This window comes from Amblyomma maculatum, chromosome 10 (genome assembly GCF_055883805.1).
Source record: "Amblyomma maculatum isolate TAMU_Amacu chromosome 10, ASM5588380v1, whole genome shotgun sequence".
Lineage (NCBI taxonomy): Eukaryota > Metazoa > Arthropoda > Arachnida > Ixodida > Ixodidae > Amblyomma > Amblyomma maculatum.
The window spans coordinates 62,648,716-62,664,984 of record NC_139353.1 but is presented as its reverse complement, the minus strand read 5'-3'; positions in this window follow the sequence as shown (position 1 = coordinate 62,664,984).

Sequence of the window (16,269 nt, the reverse complement as noted above, 5' to 3'; positions counted from 1 at the left end):
ACGTCGGGGTAGGCCGTGTAGAATCCGGAGCTTCAGGTCAGGAGCAGGGGTGCCGAGAGGCCTGTTCTGCTTATGATATAATGACAGCACCACATTTAAGCTGCAGTGAATATGGTTTGTTAAGAATGTTGCAATAAGCGGGTACCGCACGGTTGCTGATTTATCTATACATGGGAGAGCGTCCCCCTTATATGATACAGGGAAAGAAATAACCACATAGCGATCAAAAGGATGGAGGAAGGAAAGATTGATGACAGCATGCTTTCTTGCCACTGAAAAACTGGAATAAAAGAAATCAGGCTAGTGCCAAGAGACGGTTGGTTGGTAACTGGTTTATGGGGTTTAATGCCCCAAGCACCTCGAGTCGTATGACATCAAGAGAAGTGGTTATGGAAAAACCAAGCACATATAACAGTAGGACAAAAAAAAAAAAAAGACATAACAGAACTTGCCTAGACATAACAGATAAACAAATAAACAGACAAGTGTAGCAGTATAACACCAAAGCATTGTGCCTTACAACATATTTACAAATTTGCTTCCATGTGCATGCAGAAACTTGTTATAGCCTTTTCAAGGTCATGGAATCAAGCATGTTGCATGCAAGGGCAAAAGTGGCTGTAAGCGTGGGAAGAAGGTGACACAAGCCGCTGACAAGGAGAAAGCTTTGAAACAGTTCACAGGAATAGGGAACGTAAGGCACAATGAGCAGGTACAGGTCTGGACAGTATCAAGGAAGTGACAGTGGCTGCGCACGATTGCGTCGCATGAATGTGAAATGTGTAGCCTCTCAAATGACGTCAATGTATCCATATGCATTTGCATTTTAGCATGCAGTTGCTGTTTGTTTGCTTTTCTTTTTTTAGCGAAGTGGGGGCTTGACTATGGCAGGCCTGAATTGTTTGAGATCAAGTTAAATATTTATTTAAAGCTTTCCTGAGGCCTAAAACTCCATTTGTGTTGTATCTGTGGAAATACGATTTCCCATCATCATTCTGTTGTTCTGTATACTGATGTCCATTTAAAGCAAGAATAACATCAGGAGAATGTGGCTGCTAATATTTAATTTCGCAACAGATGCTTAAGCTAGGGCAGCGCAAAATGCTGAAGCCAGTCTAGTGCTCAATAATACTGGGTGAGGTTAGAGCACTGAAGGATACTGGTTTATATGTACGGCACTCACACGCCATGCACGACTATCCTACGAGGGTGTGAAGGAGCAAGCAGTCGGAGGTTGCAAGCCCAAGCCATGGATGACAACAAGGGCCAGTGAGCGGATGTCTATACCATGAGGTAATGCTAATTTAAGCATCTAGATCATCATCATCATCCTCAGCCTGACTATACCCACTGCAGGGCGAAGGCCTCTCCCATATTCCTCCAATTAACCCGGTCCTGTGCGAGCTGCATCCACTTGACCCCTGCAAACTTCTTAGTCTCATCCACCCACCTAATTTTCTGCCGCCCCCTGCTACGCTTTCCTCCCCTTGGAATCCAGTTTGTTGCCCTAAGCGACCATCACTTATCCTTTCCTCGCGCTACATATCTTGCCCATGCCCATTTCTTCTTCTTGATTTCCATTAGAATGTCAGTGACTTGAGTTACTTCTCTGACCCACTCTGCACGCTTCCTATCTCTTAACGTTATCTCTACCATTTTTCTTTCCATAGCCCTCTGCGTTGTCCTCAACTTTAGTAGAACCCTCTTTGTTAGCTTCCACGTTTCAGTCCCATAGGTAAGTACAGGTAAGATGCAACTGTTGTATGCTTTCCTCTTGAGCGATACCGATAAACTGCTAGTCATAATCTGGGAGTACTTGCCAAATGTGCTCCATCCCAGTCTTATTCTCCTTGTTATTTCCCTTTCATGGTCCGGATCTGCTGTTACTACCTGTCCTAAATAGATATATATTCGCTTACTACTTCCAGTGCTTCGCTACTTAACGTAAACTGTTTTTCCTTCCCTAGGCTATTAAACATTACCCTAGTCTTTTGCATATTGATTTTCAAGCCTACTTTTTTACTTTTCCTGTCTAGGTCATTATTTGCAATTCATCCCCTGAGTTACTTAGCAAGGCAATGTCATCAGCAAATCGCAGATTACTGAGGTATTCTCCATCTACTCTTATCCCTAACTGCTCTCATTCTAGATGTCTTCTTTCTTAGATTCTAGCATCTAGATGTCGCTACATAAATTGTTCGTGGTTTTTTGTGCACCTATTTCTGCTTACAGCTTTTTCTTTGCTTGTAATGTAAATTATTTGTGTTTATTTGATGAATCCCCCCCCCCCCCCCCCCCCCGCTATGTAATGCCCGCAAAGGCCCTTAGGGTATTTGAAATAAATAAATAAATAAAAAACAATATATGGGTGTGTAGTGCTAACAGTAAGTGCTGAAGTAGCTCGGTGCAGTAAGCAGCCAACAAGTGTGGCAGTTACGAGACGAGACATAGTGTTGGGTTGAGTGCTGGGGTATTGTAGCATATAAGTGTGTATTGCAACCCAGATTCAATTTCAGTTTGGTGGAATGACTATACAGGTAATTCATTGGGTATAGGGTGTGGCATGTCCAGACAATACCAACGACAATGGCAACAATGTGGCCTCACAGATTGACACTCATATGTTTTAATTGTAGCTATAAATGTTTTTCAGTCACTTAACAAATTGCTATCCATAGCAGAAACAATACTCATGCACTGAAAAATAAAATGAAAATACTGAATATAATGCACATATATATACCTTGGTACATGTACTGTACATGTAGGGAGCCAAGGATGCGAAAGTTGTCCAGAATAAACGAGCGGCTGCGTCTCCAAGACTGCTGACAGTAAAAACAAAAAATGGCATATACACATGTAAACACTGAAATGAAGTGAGTGCTTTACCAAGCAGCATTGCATATGAGATATCAGCCAAAGTTTATAGTTTACTAACACGTATACAGTAACAAGGCAGCTGCAAGTGACCTGAAGGAAGTTAAGCAAGCTACCTTCCTGGCCGCATTTTGGCAGCTCGCTGCATTCGTTACTCTGGGCCTCAAGCGAACTACTGTATATTGTGTCATAGTGTATACATATATATTTTTTATTTTTACCTACCCTGCCCTTTCTCCCTCTCGTTCACCTCTTTGATTTCCTCTACCCCTTCCTCACTATCCCTTCAATTCCACCGCCCCTGTTCAGGTGCTTCAGATATCAGATACCGGGGCTGGCAAACATCTTTTCTTTCCTTTTGTATATGTAATAAAATAACCACTAAAACAACAAATGCTGGTAATGCTAATCATCTTAAATTAGAATCAGATAAGCAGATAAGCAGCAAGCTGACACAGTATAGTGCCTACGTTGTCGTGTTGCGCTGTCGCAAGCTCCTGATAGAAAAAAAAAAAAAATGTATTTGCGCAAAGCTTTGTTGGAAACAATTTAATTCCTTCCAAAGTCATTTTTGCTATACTGTTTATATATCGATACATGTTCTGATAAAACACACGAGTTTTGCACCGTCTTCAGATTGCTTTCCAAAGCTAGAAGGTGGCATCCATGCCACAGAGATATAAGTAATTGACAAATTGCACGCTATTTCAAAAACAATTAAGTACCAGGTTGCTGTTTAGCTTAATGCACTGCTAAATGACACCTCTCGCATTGATTTCGCGGACAAAAATGGACACGACACCCACCTACCGCTGCACTCAGCGCACTATGTCAAAAAACAACAGCAATGACAATGGCTTACGTGAGAAGCGACGGCCGATGTCAGATCGTTGACGCAGACATCGCAAATTTGCTCGGCACCCATGAATCGAACGTCCGACTTTTGCTGTTGAATGGTTTAATGTTAAGGGTGCGTTGCACTACCTCCGCTGCAGCAAAACCACGCCAATAAACTGGGAGACTTTACAAACACTGCCCGAATGCGCCGACGACGGCGTCGTCCAGAGCTCGTCAATCCAAAAGCTCTGGACGCCGTCGGCGACAACGAGGAAAGAGCCGAAAAGCCCGCCAGCCCGCCACGAATCTGGGGACAAATTCAGACTCAACTAGGCACATAATAGTCAGCATTTAGGTACTTTGTAAAAACATGGCGTTCAATGCGCTTGGGGAAATCTAGGGACAAAATTTCAGCCGAAAAAACCCTATTCATGGCGGGTTTTAGTCTCGCCCGTAGGCTTAAGCTGGCTTAGCCGAGAGACTTTGCCTGAACCGCCAGTAACGCATATGTGGCATGTTACCCCATTATGCCAAAATAAAATTTCCAGTTAAAATTTTAATGTGTCACAATAAATAATATGCAGTATTTTGTATTAAAACAATTTATTAACAGCAGTTTATTAGTATTATTTGTACACTTTGAGTCAAGACAAGTGGCGCCGTCTGCTGCGACCCGGTTGCAGCAGCGAAATGCTTCCTGCAACCCATGACGTCTTATCCGGTTTAGGAAAAACGTCACATCCGGCTATTGTTTTGTGGGTTTTGTGTTGCTTCTAGTAGCAAAATGGCTGGTCGTCGTCCTTCATGGTGGGAGCCGTGAGAGCTGTGTCGCCGTGTCAGCCGTGTGCTCTCGTGTTGTACGGCACGTAAACAATTTTTTCCATTCTTTAGATACTTCAGTGTGCATGTATTGAGTCATTACCCGCTGTCTGGAGTTTTACATTTAGGTTTCAACTTCCGTGCGCCCGAATGTTCTGTTGACGACCATTGAGCCTGCTTGGCCGGCAGTGGGCCCGAACGCCCCAAAGGTGTATCATCGAAGGTTTCAATCGAAAGCTCAACGCAGTTCGACACTAAGGAACATGTGGTTAAATACCGTTTATTAGGCCAACCGTACGGAAATCTCAATCATGTAAAGCACGCCTGACTATCAGTCTTGCGTGCGCTTGAAAAGGGCGGGAAACTTGGGTAAGCTTTCAGCAGCTGTCTGGGTGAATAGTTAATGATTGTAACGTCTCTGAGCTGATAGAGGGACTTTAGGAGGTACTAGGACATGACAAAACAACGCGTAGAAGCAGGAAAGGCGAGGATCACACAGGCCTGTGTGGGAAGCTTTTGTTTTGATGCACCACGACGTGCTAACCACTTGTGCGACGTACTATCATTTTGTGTGGCCCTCGTTGCTATGACGCGGTGTAATGATTTCATACCTCATTTTATGACTGCACACTGTCAAGTGTATGAGGGCCCCTTTCTAATTACGGTGAGGTAAGCGATTTCGCCTTGTGTTTAAGTGCATCAACATGTACTTGTCTTAATTTCTTTTGTGTGTGTAAACATCGCTTATAAGCTGACGTCTAATATTTGGTACGCAGGGACCTTCCTGATATGTGTTTTGGAGTCTAGCATGTGCTTGCTGGTTGCTGAGGCTGAACAAGGGACTATGAAAGGCGGAGGCAGCATATGCTCTAACGCCACAAGGTGAGCCCTGTACTTAATTTCGAAACAATTGCTGTGCCACCGCGAATGGTCATTTGTTTTACATGGGGAACATGCTTGGGCACAGGTCCCCAGTTTGCATAGAGTGCATGAATGAATCAAACAAGCAAGCATTCCTGCAGCTGCAGTGTCCAGCTTGTAGTTTGCAGCCTTTCTTTCTCAGTTGCAACTAATGCAATGCAAACAGTGTGCAATGTAACAGTTGATTCAGACTAAGAAAAGCAGACTAGCTCCAAAAACAAGCAAATGTTTGCGCAAGATGGAAGATCAAACCACGCTATATTGTCTTCTCAATTCACTGTGGAAAACTGGCAAAGCTGCCAACGAATGATATTCCTGCACAGGTTGGTTGTGTTGCTTTTTTGTGCGTGTGACAATGTTGCTGCAAGAACTTTATAGCTTTGGAAACCACTGTGAAAGATAAATGAGGTCTGCAAGATTGGCATCAATGGCTTGCAAGACAAGCAGCACAGAATATACACCCTGCCAATTCTTTAACAGTATCGCTCGAGCGTCGACTGTCCGAGCAGAAGCAAAGGGGAAATCAGGAGAGGGAACAAGCAGGGAGATGTAATCATGCTGCTTCAGCGAGTGTTGTCTGCTTGGCTGTTCTGCTCCGTTGGCAGCAACCCCTTGAATCAAGTTTCATATTGTAGTTCTGAGAGCGCTCTGCTATGTGCTTGTGGATTCAAGCTGTGCAAACTTTTAACGTTCCAAATATTATACTTGTCCCTGGTTCTATTTTCAGATACTGTCTCAAAGGTTTCTTTTCTCTCTTTTTTTTTTTTTTAAGCAATGAAAGTACCGATACAACAATTTTTCAAAAGTATTGATGGCAAGAGTTATGGGGCAAGTTGGATTTTTTATTGGAAATGTGTGTACTTTGAAGATATTATTCACATGATATGCAGATATTATTGCGGCTAAAAGCAAGCAATGACAGCTTCTCCGGGCACCGACATGCCTGCCAGCCAATTGTGGCAGGGTTGCTTCACATTGATCAAAGCAGCGTAGCAAACGAGGTTCACTGCAGCAGCAAGAATTGGGAGCACGCCCTCGCACTCCTGCATCTTCCAGCGCAGCAGCGCTGGGCAGTCGACGGTCACGTGGTACTGTTAAAGGCCCACTGTCCACCCTCCGGTCGAAAATATTTTCTTCCCCGGTGACTGTGAGACTTCGCCCCTAGAATGCAAGGCCGCAAAATCTTTTGAAAAGAGTAACTAATACCGAAGTTATAGCCACCGCAATTGCCCGATTCTGTCATGCTTCTCTCCTTCCGTTCCCTCGCAAAGGTTTTTCACTCTCCTGCCCGAGGTCGTCTAGCCTCCGCAAGACAAATTTCCCTTCCTGCTCCGCGTTTGGCGGGAGGTGGGGCGTGGCACTCCGCGAGCGCGGAAAAAAAAGAAAAAAAAAAAGGCTGAGGGAGCGCTCGCCGCTAGATTCAGTCTGGCCGTGGCGAGGGAAAAGCGCGCAGCGAGCGGTAGACACCCATCCTTCTCCCGTCAGTCAGCGAGACGGACCAATGGACGTCGGTCGCGGTATGTACGTCATTACTGGGGCCCGTCGGGCCAGCGCAGGAAACGGGGAAGCTAGCTTCCCAAAGGAGAGCATGAGATAGCTTTGAATTGTATTTTCGATACTTTGCGGCGCGCGTGTCACTGTAGCATTTTGCACAGACTATCTCCGGTACCTGATCGAAACACTGGGCTCCTTTGCTTAAAAGGGCCTTCCCTGAGCAGTGGCCCTTTAAAGCATTGGCCAGGTGTACACTGCCTACAGTGGTGCCCATTTCGTAGCAGAGGCAATGCCTGCCTAAAGTATATCCTCTTCACTTGATGAGCAAAGAAGCATTCTAGTTTTCCTTGCTGAGAATGGGGAATGCAGCCCCTCCACTCCATCCACTATCTTCTCGCCAACATCGAACACTTTCTTTCCGCTCATCAAAGATTATCCTTTTATGCCAGGGGCCTTGGCGCACGGCCCGCGGAGCTGCGTGATGCAGTCTGCCAGCTCAAAATTTTCAGCTGACATTTTTTAAAGCATTACCACCAGCCCTAATTTCCAACTAAAATAAACTCAGACTTTGTACCAGTTAGTACGCGTTCATTTTTGAAAAGGCGTTGACCACTTAATCTGCGTGAACTTTCATTTGACATCACTATGCCTTCAAAGCAAGGAGCCAGACATCCTTGCCTTCTCTTTTATTTCCAAGTGTGCTTTTTTTTTTTTTTTTTTTGAGGATTATAAGTGTGGTAGTATTTATTAACAGGTGTACCATTTCAGTACCTCTCTCCGAGCGATCCTGAAGCGGCTTTTGTCCAGCATTGAAGTGGAAAGGAGCACACATTGCTTTTCTTTTGCAATAATAGGAGGGCTTGGTCTGACAAAACGAAGTTAGCTTATTTTTGTTCATTTTATTGTTATTTATTGTACTTTGTTTCCTGTTGTTTTGTTAATTTCTGGCTCCTGGGTCATGAGAGAAAAAGCTTTCTCAATGCAGCCCACGTAGCAATATGAGTTTGAGACCCCCTGCTCTATGCCCATAATGGCAGGGGGTCAATGGATAATTCATAATGAGTTTGTCTGAAAGGTAATTGTTTAGCAAAAAGCTACCATACGCCATTGGTCGGCTCAGACCCACAACCTCCACATCATGGTGTTAGAAGTGTGTGAACGGGCCGCTCCGCACCGAACAGTAAGTGACGATACCGATGCTCTGATTTCCGTAGGCTGCCGAGAGACTGCGTTGACTGTTGGTGGCCGCAGGTTCGCTGGGTGCAGTTAAAATCTTCGGGTGAAGGCGTGGGGAATAGATGGGCTTCCCTATACAGCAGGTGTTTCTTGCTGTTTCTTCTGCCTTCGCTCGTATCGAGTGGTGTTGGTGACCACCGCTGCGTTTGTGGCTCAGCGACACATTGCGGTGCGGAGATGAGGACATCCCTTCTCGATTGTACACATTTGTTTACACTTGTTTACAAACTATTTACAATAACGTCGTCAGATGCGACATCAAAACATAGAGGGCTAACTGCAACTGGGTGCACGATCGGAGGTCAGAGGCTAGCAGAATCAAGCCTTGGCCTTCTGCTACACTTTAGGCCGGAGTCCCTAGAGACCTTCGTCAGCCTAGCCTCCCTCCTCGAACAACCCGTCTGCCCTCGTCCCTCCGAGCCCAACTGTCCCAAAGCTCCTTCCTTAGCGCTCAAAATTCGAGTCTAGTCCGTTGACCAACCAACGACTAGTCACTCTGTGGCCAATAACATGCAGTCCTTCAAAATGGGCTGGCCAATTGCTGTGCCACATATACCCCTCTCCTATGCATGTTAAGTAATACAAACACAAAGCACGCACTACGCGGCGAGTGGTTGCGCACACAAACACATACATCTGTGCTTTCTCCCTCTCCAAAATCCTCCCACACAAGAGGCGCCAAGCAGTCGCAAAGACAAACGGCGTCGACGGTTACACTTCCGAAAACACACACACTCAGACCTCAGGCCCAAACATTCCGATCCCTGCCCTTGGTCGGTTGCGCGTGGGCAGCGGATTCAAAGGGACGTACAGGCATCTTCCCGTGAAGACATGTCAACAGCGCGTTCTCCCCAGGCCCGTGTTATGCCACGTTTCGGGATTTATGGACTCCGCGCCCTCTCCACTCGAACCGGGAGACACAGCAGTTAGCGCCGAACCCACAACCACTGCGCTTGCGCTGTGCCTTCTACTTGCACTGCTCTGCCTCCCTCGCGGCACGGGACGGACAGAGCCGGCAGCGTCGCCCCCCCGCTGCCGTGTGTTCTGGGCTCACTTCCGAGAAGCGGTCGCCTGCGTGACCGTCATAAATCAGCCCGCGTCAAGCTGCCCCTTGACCTTGGTCGCCCCTTCGGAATCTCCTTCTGGGCGAAGCCCGCAAACTTAACTGGTGCCGCAAGGATTGCCAGTCAGTTCTCAACGTGCATCGGTGCGCCCTGCTCCAAGCCTTTCTTCGATCATGGTATATTCTAAGTTGTAATGTAATGTAATGTGGAAAAAAGTGCATTGTTCACTGCTGCAATACAGGCTACGTATTCTGCAATGAAAAATGTCAGCTTTCTTCGGTGCGAAAAGATGTCGAACGACTTCAGCTATGGTGGCCGGCATACCAGGAAAGGACCGAGCTATACAGTCACTGTTTGTGAGGGGCACTTTGAGCCCAGGTTTATGTCCAAAACATGGACGACAGAGTTAAATGGGCATATGCTGCAAAGCGTTGCTAGCAAAGGAAGCGGTCCCCACGATATTCTCTGCCTGCCTTACCTACCTTTCAGACGTCGAAAAGTAGAAAGCGACCCACTGAAAGGCAGCCCCAGGAATCGAAAAAATAGAACATCGTCAAACCTTATGTAGAAGCGTCAGGTGAAGGTAGCACGGGCTTCACACGACACTGCGTGGGCATGGACAGGCCCAAAAGCTGGGTGCGGCTCAACCCACGGGCCGTCTGGGCCGACACATGAACATTTTTGCTGGACTCGGGGTGGGCTTAAACGTACGGGTCCGAGCTGGATTCGGGCTTGTACACAGAGGGCCGATGTCCTTTATAGTCACTTTGTCAGAGTAAAATACACATTCGCGGCGTCGCTGCAGCGAAATGGATGAAATAGCCATGATACACTCCGAGAAAGAAGTTTAGTCTTCTTAGCTTATTTATTTACTTATTACGGCACCGCGGTGGCTGAGTCATTAAAGCTGGGATACCCTAGTCTGATCCTAATTGGGAGACAGCATTTTGGCCGAAGCTGAAAGCATGGCAGGCATATACTTAACGATGGCAGTTTCATTGAAGAATCCCGGGTGGCCGAAGTGATCCGGACGCCTCTGCTACGGCGTCCTCACACTTTGAGCCGGTTTGGGACCATTGCTCCAGAGACATGGCTATTTTGTTGTTTTTTTGGCGTCATGTACACTTTTTTTATTCTCCATGTGAGAAAATTCAAAACCAAATGTGGGTATGGTTTTCATTTTAATCTGTTGATTGGAACGTCTCATATCTGAAATAGCCGCAAAGGCTTGATAGAGTAGAAATCTCCTTGACGATGAAATAAATAAATCTTGAATGAGCAATTTTTAAATAGAGTCAATCAGTGTCGTAAACAATTAGGCGTGCGCCAGCCACATTGAACGATACAAACGAATATATGAAATTACTCCCCCCGGCGACTAAAGAGCAGCAGTCAGGCACCGCTCTTGCATGTTTTAAAGCGTAAAATGCCATGTACGGGTTACGCTGGTGTGGTGCAGCGTGGAGTTCGCCTAATAAATTAGAATAGCGCCAGGTGAGGCTGTTTCAGCTATCAGCGAGCGCAGACAGTCTGGTCTGCGATAAGGCGCTTCCACATATGGTCAGTTTTATATACCACTGGAGGCTAGGAACTGGAAAACTCATACAAACCACTGGGAAGGGCCAATATTCGAACGCTTGATGAGGTGCGATCTTTTTCAAGGTTGGTGTTCAACACTCGTGACGCCTCAACCACAGATACAGCCTTGCTGCCACAGCGGCGCCATCTTCCTCGGCAGGAAATTGAGGAGGGGGGGGGGGGCTTCTACATGCAGAATCAGCGAAGAGCATTGCAGCCAGAACACGTGCCGGCCCTGGCGGCGGTGCTGTTGTGAGCTATGATATAACGGCACCTCTCGCACACCACAGGGCGGGCACGCCGCCTGAGCTTCTTGTCTTCTACCACTGTCGCCTCCAGTTCACAGATACATTAAATCGAGAAGAATCGAGGAGGTGGTACCTACGCTTGACGAACGGCAGTTTTGGCATGGCGTAAAGGCTACATACGCACACTAAGCTACTTTGCGTTTTCTCGGGATTTTATTCAGTTATATTTTGCTGCACACGGTGTCTAAATATTAAGGCATCCTCGCAAGAAGTCCGATGACAATTTTTTTTTCTGTCTAATTGAATGTGATTTCACGAATTGAAATCATGGCCAAACTGGTTGCTTTTAAGGGGGACATGGCTCTTAAAGCTATTTTTCCTACGTTTTTCAACAAATTTGATAAAATCTGGTAGTCTGATTTAGTTCCTTGCCCTGATTTCAAATATGTAATTAGGTTTCCAATTGGCCAATTAGTTCAAAAGATAAATGAAATTGTTCATGAAAAAATAACTGCACTACAAAAAGTTCACATGAATACTTTGCTAGGTACTAGAAAGCATAACGAATATAATGTTAGGCGCACTTTGGTATAACAAATATTAGCGATGTTATAGCAGTTCACTGTTCCAAATGTGAGTGCCTTCCTGTCTTATTTAGAGCAAAATTGAAAACTCTGAACTGCTATAACATCGCTAATATTTGTTAAATAAAAAAATGCTCCTAACATTGTATTCATTACGCTTTCTAGTACCTAGCAAAGTGTCCATGTGAATTTTTAGTAGTGCTGTTATTTTTCATTATTTCTGCAAATTATGAACAATTTCATTATCTCTTGAACTAATTGGGCAGCTAGAAAATTGGTTACATGTTTGAAATCAGTGCAAGAAACTGAATCAGAATGCCAGGTTTTATCAAATTTGGTCAAAACTTGGAAAATAATTTTCAGAGCCATGTCCCCCCTTGAGCAGAAGCGAAATGCAATACAGCTGACATATTTCGTGGTGTGTTTGGAGACTGTGAACAGCCTAAACTAATACATTCTTTTTCAGCGTATTTCTAACAGTTTAGAGTTGTCGTGGGAAGACGAAAGAGTCGCACTGGCCGTACTGCCCGAATCCGTGAGTCTCACTGCCTGTTAGAGGTTGGGCACACTACGAGCAGTGGCGCGCCGCGCCAGCGCGGCTCGTTCATACACAACCCTTCAGACACCACACTCCATATCATGTTCTACTTGGCACTTGCTGTATTTTATTTTAAACCAGCCAAAAAACGAGACGGAGAATAGAAGCTAACGAGATGAGGCTGGCTTCTCTGTGTCTAGTCTTTTGGCTGAATGAATGATTACCAACTCGCCCAGTTGTTAACCTTGTTGCTGTATTTACGGGGCATTCCCACGTCTGCTGCTGCGGTTTAGTTGAGCACTGGTGAACGCTGTCTATGTTGGGATACATGCAACATAAATAGCTTGAAAATAAAAGATTGCATAGCCATCATTGTAGCTAGTTTGTAAAGCATGGGATGCATAATGTGCAGGTCTCGGACCTCAACGGTGGCATGTTTCTTGTTTTTGTTTTTCTAGTTTGCAATGGGGGGGGGGGGGGTATTTTTCATTTGACAGTAGATACAAGAGGTGCAGCGGTGGCGTAGCGGTAGAACATCCGCCTCGCATGCAAGAGGACCGGGGTTCAAATCCCGGTGCCGCGCAATTCTCCACCGGGTGAAAGAAAAAAAAAAAATCCGCGTGTTGATGGAATTGCATAAACAGGTTTGGGGTGCGACCTGATGCCGGTGAACACCTCCGGCAACGCACTCCCTCACCAGAACAGGAGTTGGCCACCCTGGTGCAGTAATTGGCCGCAACCTCCTATGATAAGCTCCATAAAACCCCGGCCCTCAGTCACCAGCGGCTGCGGAACAACTGACCACGGCGGCGGTCAGACCTGTGACGCAGCAGGGGGTGCTAAGGAAGTCTGGCTCCGCTGGACAGGCCGCCATTGGAAACTGACCTTGGCAACGTTTAATGCTAGAACCCTAGCTAGTGAAGCTAGCTTAGCAGTGCTATTAGAGGAACTAGAGGGCATCAAATGGGATGTCATAGGGCTTAGTGAGGTTAGGAGGCCGAATGAGGCATATACTGTACTGAAAGATGGGCATGTACTGTGTTATCGAGGCTTACCAGAGAGGCGACAACTAGGAGTAGGCTTCCTTGTCAATAAGTATATAGCGGGTAATATAGATGAATTCTATAGTATTAATGAGAGGGTTGCAGGCATCGTAATTCAGCTTAATAAGCGGTATAAACTGAAGGTTGTACAGGCCTATGCACCTACATGTAGTTATGATGACCAGGCAGTTGAAAGCTTCTACGAAGATGTAGAATCGGCAATGCGAAAAGTAAAGACGCAGTATACTGTACTAATGGGCGATTTCAATGCCAAGGTAGGGAAAAAACAGGCAGGAGACAAGGTAGTAGGTGACTATGGCATTGGTTCTAGGAATAGCGGGGGGGAGTTACTAGTTGAGTTTGCAGAGCGCAATAACTTAAGAATCATGAATGCCTTCTTCAGCAAACGGAAGAACCGGAAATGGACATGGAAAAGTCCTAACGGAGAGACTAAAAATGAAATAGACTTCATAATGTGTTCAACCCCCGCCATTATGCAAGATGTAGAGGTAATCGGGAAAGTGCGATGCAGTGAACACAGGATGGTGAGGTCCCGAATTAGCCTAAATCTGAAGAAGGAACGCAACAGATTAGTAAGAAAGAAACCCATCAACGAATTAGCGGTGAGGGGGAGGGCAGAAGAGTTCAGGATCTCGCTACAGAATAGGTTTTCAGCTCTAACTGAGGATGGCGACATTACCCTGGAGGCAAGGAACAATAATTTCAGAGATATCATTACTGAGTGCGCGGTAGAAGTAGGCGGTAGGATAGTTAGAGAGGATACCGGTAAGCTGTCTAAGGAGACGAAAGATTTGATTAAGAAACGCCAGAGTATGAAAGCTTCCAATCCAACAGACCAGATCGAATTGGCCGAGATATCAAAGCTAATCAATAAGCGCAAGATGGCCGATATTAGGAAGTATAACATGGAGAAAATTGAGCATGCTGTAAAGAACGGGGGAAGCCTTAAAACGGTAAAGAAGAAATTGGGCATAGGCAAAAACCAGATGTATGCGATAAGGGACAAGGCGGGCAACGTCATCACTAATATGGAAAAGATAGTCAAAGTAGCCGAGGAGTTCTATACAGATCTCTACAGTAGCCAAAGTAGTCAGGACCGTAATGAGATTGGCGGTAGGGAAAAACAGTCAGACGTTCCACCAGTGACTAAGGACGAGGTCAAGAAAGCACTAGAAACTATGAAAAGGGGGAAATCAGCTGGAGAGGATCAGATAACTACAGATTTGCTGAAGGACGGGGGGGATATCGTGCTAGAAAACCTGGCCACCCTGTATACGCAGTGCCTGGTGTTATCGACGGTACCGGAACCATGGAAGAATGCAAATATTATCCTCATTCACAAGAAAGGGGACTCTAAGGACCTTAAAAATTACAGACCAATCAGCTTACTGTCTGTTACGTATAAGGTATTTACTAAGGTAATCGCTAATAGAATCAGGACAACCTTAGACTGCAATCAAGCAGGGTTTCGGAAACGGTACTCTACTATCGATCATATCCATACCATCAATCAGGTGATAGAAAAATGCTCGGAATATAACCAGCCCTTATACATAGCATTCATTGATTACGAAAAAGCATTTGACTCAGTTGAAACCTCGGCGGTGATGCAGGCATTGCGAAATCAGGGGGTAGACGAGCCATACGTGAAAGTGCTGGAAGATATATATAGCGGCTGCACAGCAACCATAGTTCTGCATAAAGAAAGTAACAAAATTCCCATAAAGAGAGGTGTTAGGCAAGGAGACACAATCTCCCCAGTACTATTCACAGCTTGTTTAGAGGAAGTATTCAGAGACTTGGAATGGGAGCAGTTAGGGATAAGGGTAGATGGAGAATACCTCAGTAATCTGCGATTTGCTGATGACATTGCCTTGCTAAGCAACTCGGGGGATGAACTGCAAATAATGATTGATGACCTAGACAGGAAATGTAGAATGGTAGGCTTGAAAATCAATGTGCAGAAGACTAAGGTAATGTTCAACCGCCTCGGGAAGGAACAGCAATTTACATTAGGTAGCGAAGTACTGGAAGTAGTAGGCGAATATGTCTACTTAGGACAGGTAGTAACCGCAGACCCGGACCACGAAAAGGAAATAACAAGAAGAATACGACTGGGATGGAGCGCATTTGGCAAGCACTCGCAGATTATGACTAGCAGCTTACCGGTATCGCTCAAGAGGAAAGTATACAACAGTTGCATCTTGCCTGTACTCACCTATGGGGCTGAAACGTGGAGGCTAACCAAGAGAGTTCTACTTAAGTTGAGGACAACCCAGAGGGCTATGGAACGAAAAATGGTAGGGGTAACATTAAGAGATAGAAAGTGTGCAGAGTGGGTCAGAGAAATAACTCAAGTTACCGACATTCTAGTAGAAATTAAGAAGAAGAAATGGACATGGGCAGGACATGTAGTGCGAAGAGAGGATAACCGATGGTCGCTGAGGGTTACAAACTGGATGTCAAGGGAAGGAAAGCGTAGCAGGGGGCGGCAGAAAGTTAGGTGGGCGGATGAGATTAAGAAGTTTGCAGGGGTCAAGTGGATGCAGCTAGCACAGAACCGGGTTAAGTGGAGAAATATGGGAGAGGCCTTCGCCCTGCAGTGGGTATAATCAGGCTGATGATGATGACACTACTAATTACCGTTCATCACCACTGCAGATTTTTTTTATTAGTTAATTATATGCTTTCCTCAATTTCATTCTGTTGGTTTGCATACCTGTGTAGTAACAGGGCCTTTATATATTTTTTCTTTTCTGCTAAATAGAAGAGCATGAGCCTCTCATAGCCTGTGTTGCTTTGGGACGTTAAATCCCATAAGCCAGACCAGCATGAGCCTCGTTTCTGGTAGTCGTAGATCTATTTCATTGAACCTCTTTGTTAATAAGCTTGTCAAACATACGTCAGACAAAAACATACAGTATTATGGGTGTGACACCATGAAGGCGTCAATCATTAGAAATGTCACAAGTGTTGGGCAGGCATGCAGGGCCCATCATTAACGTGTTA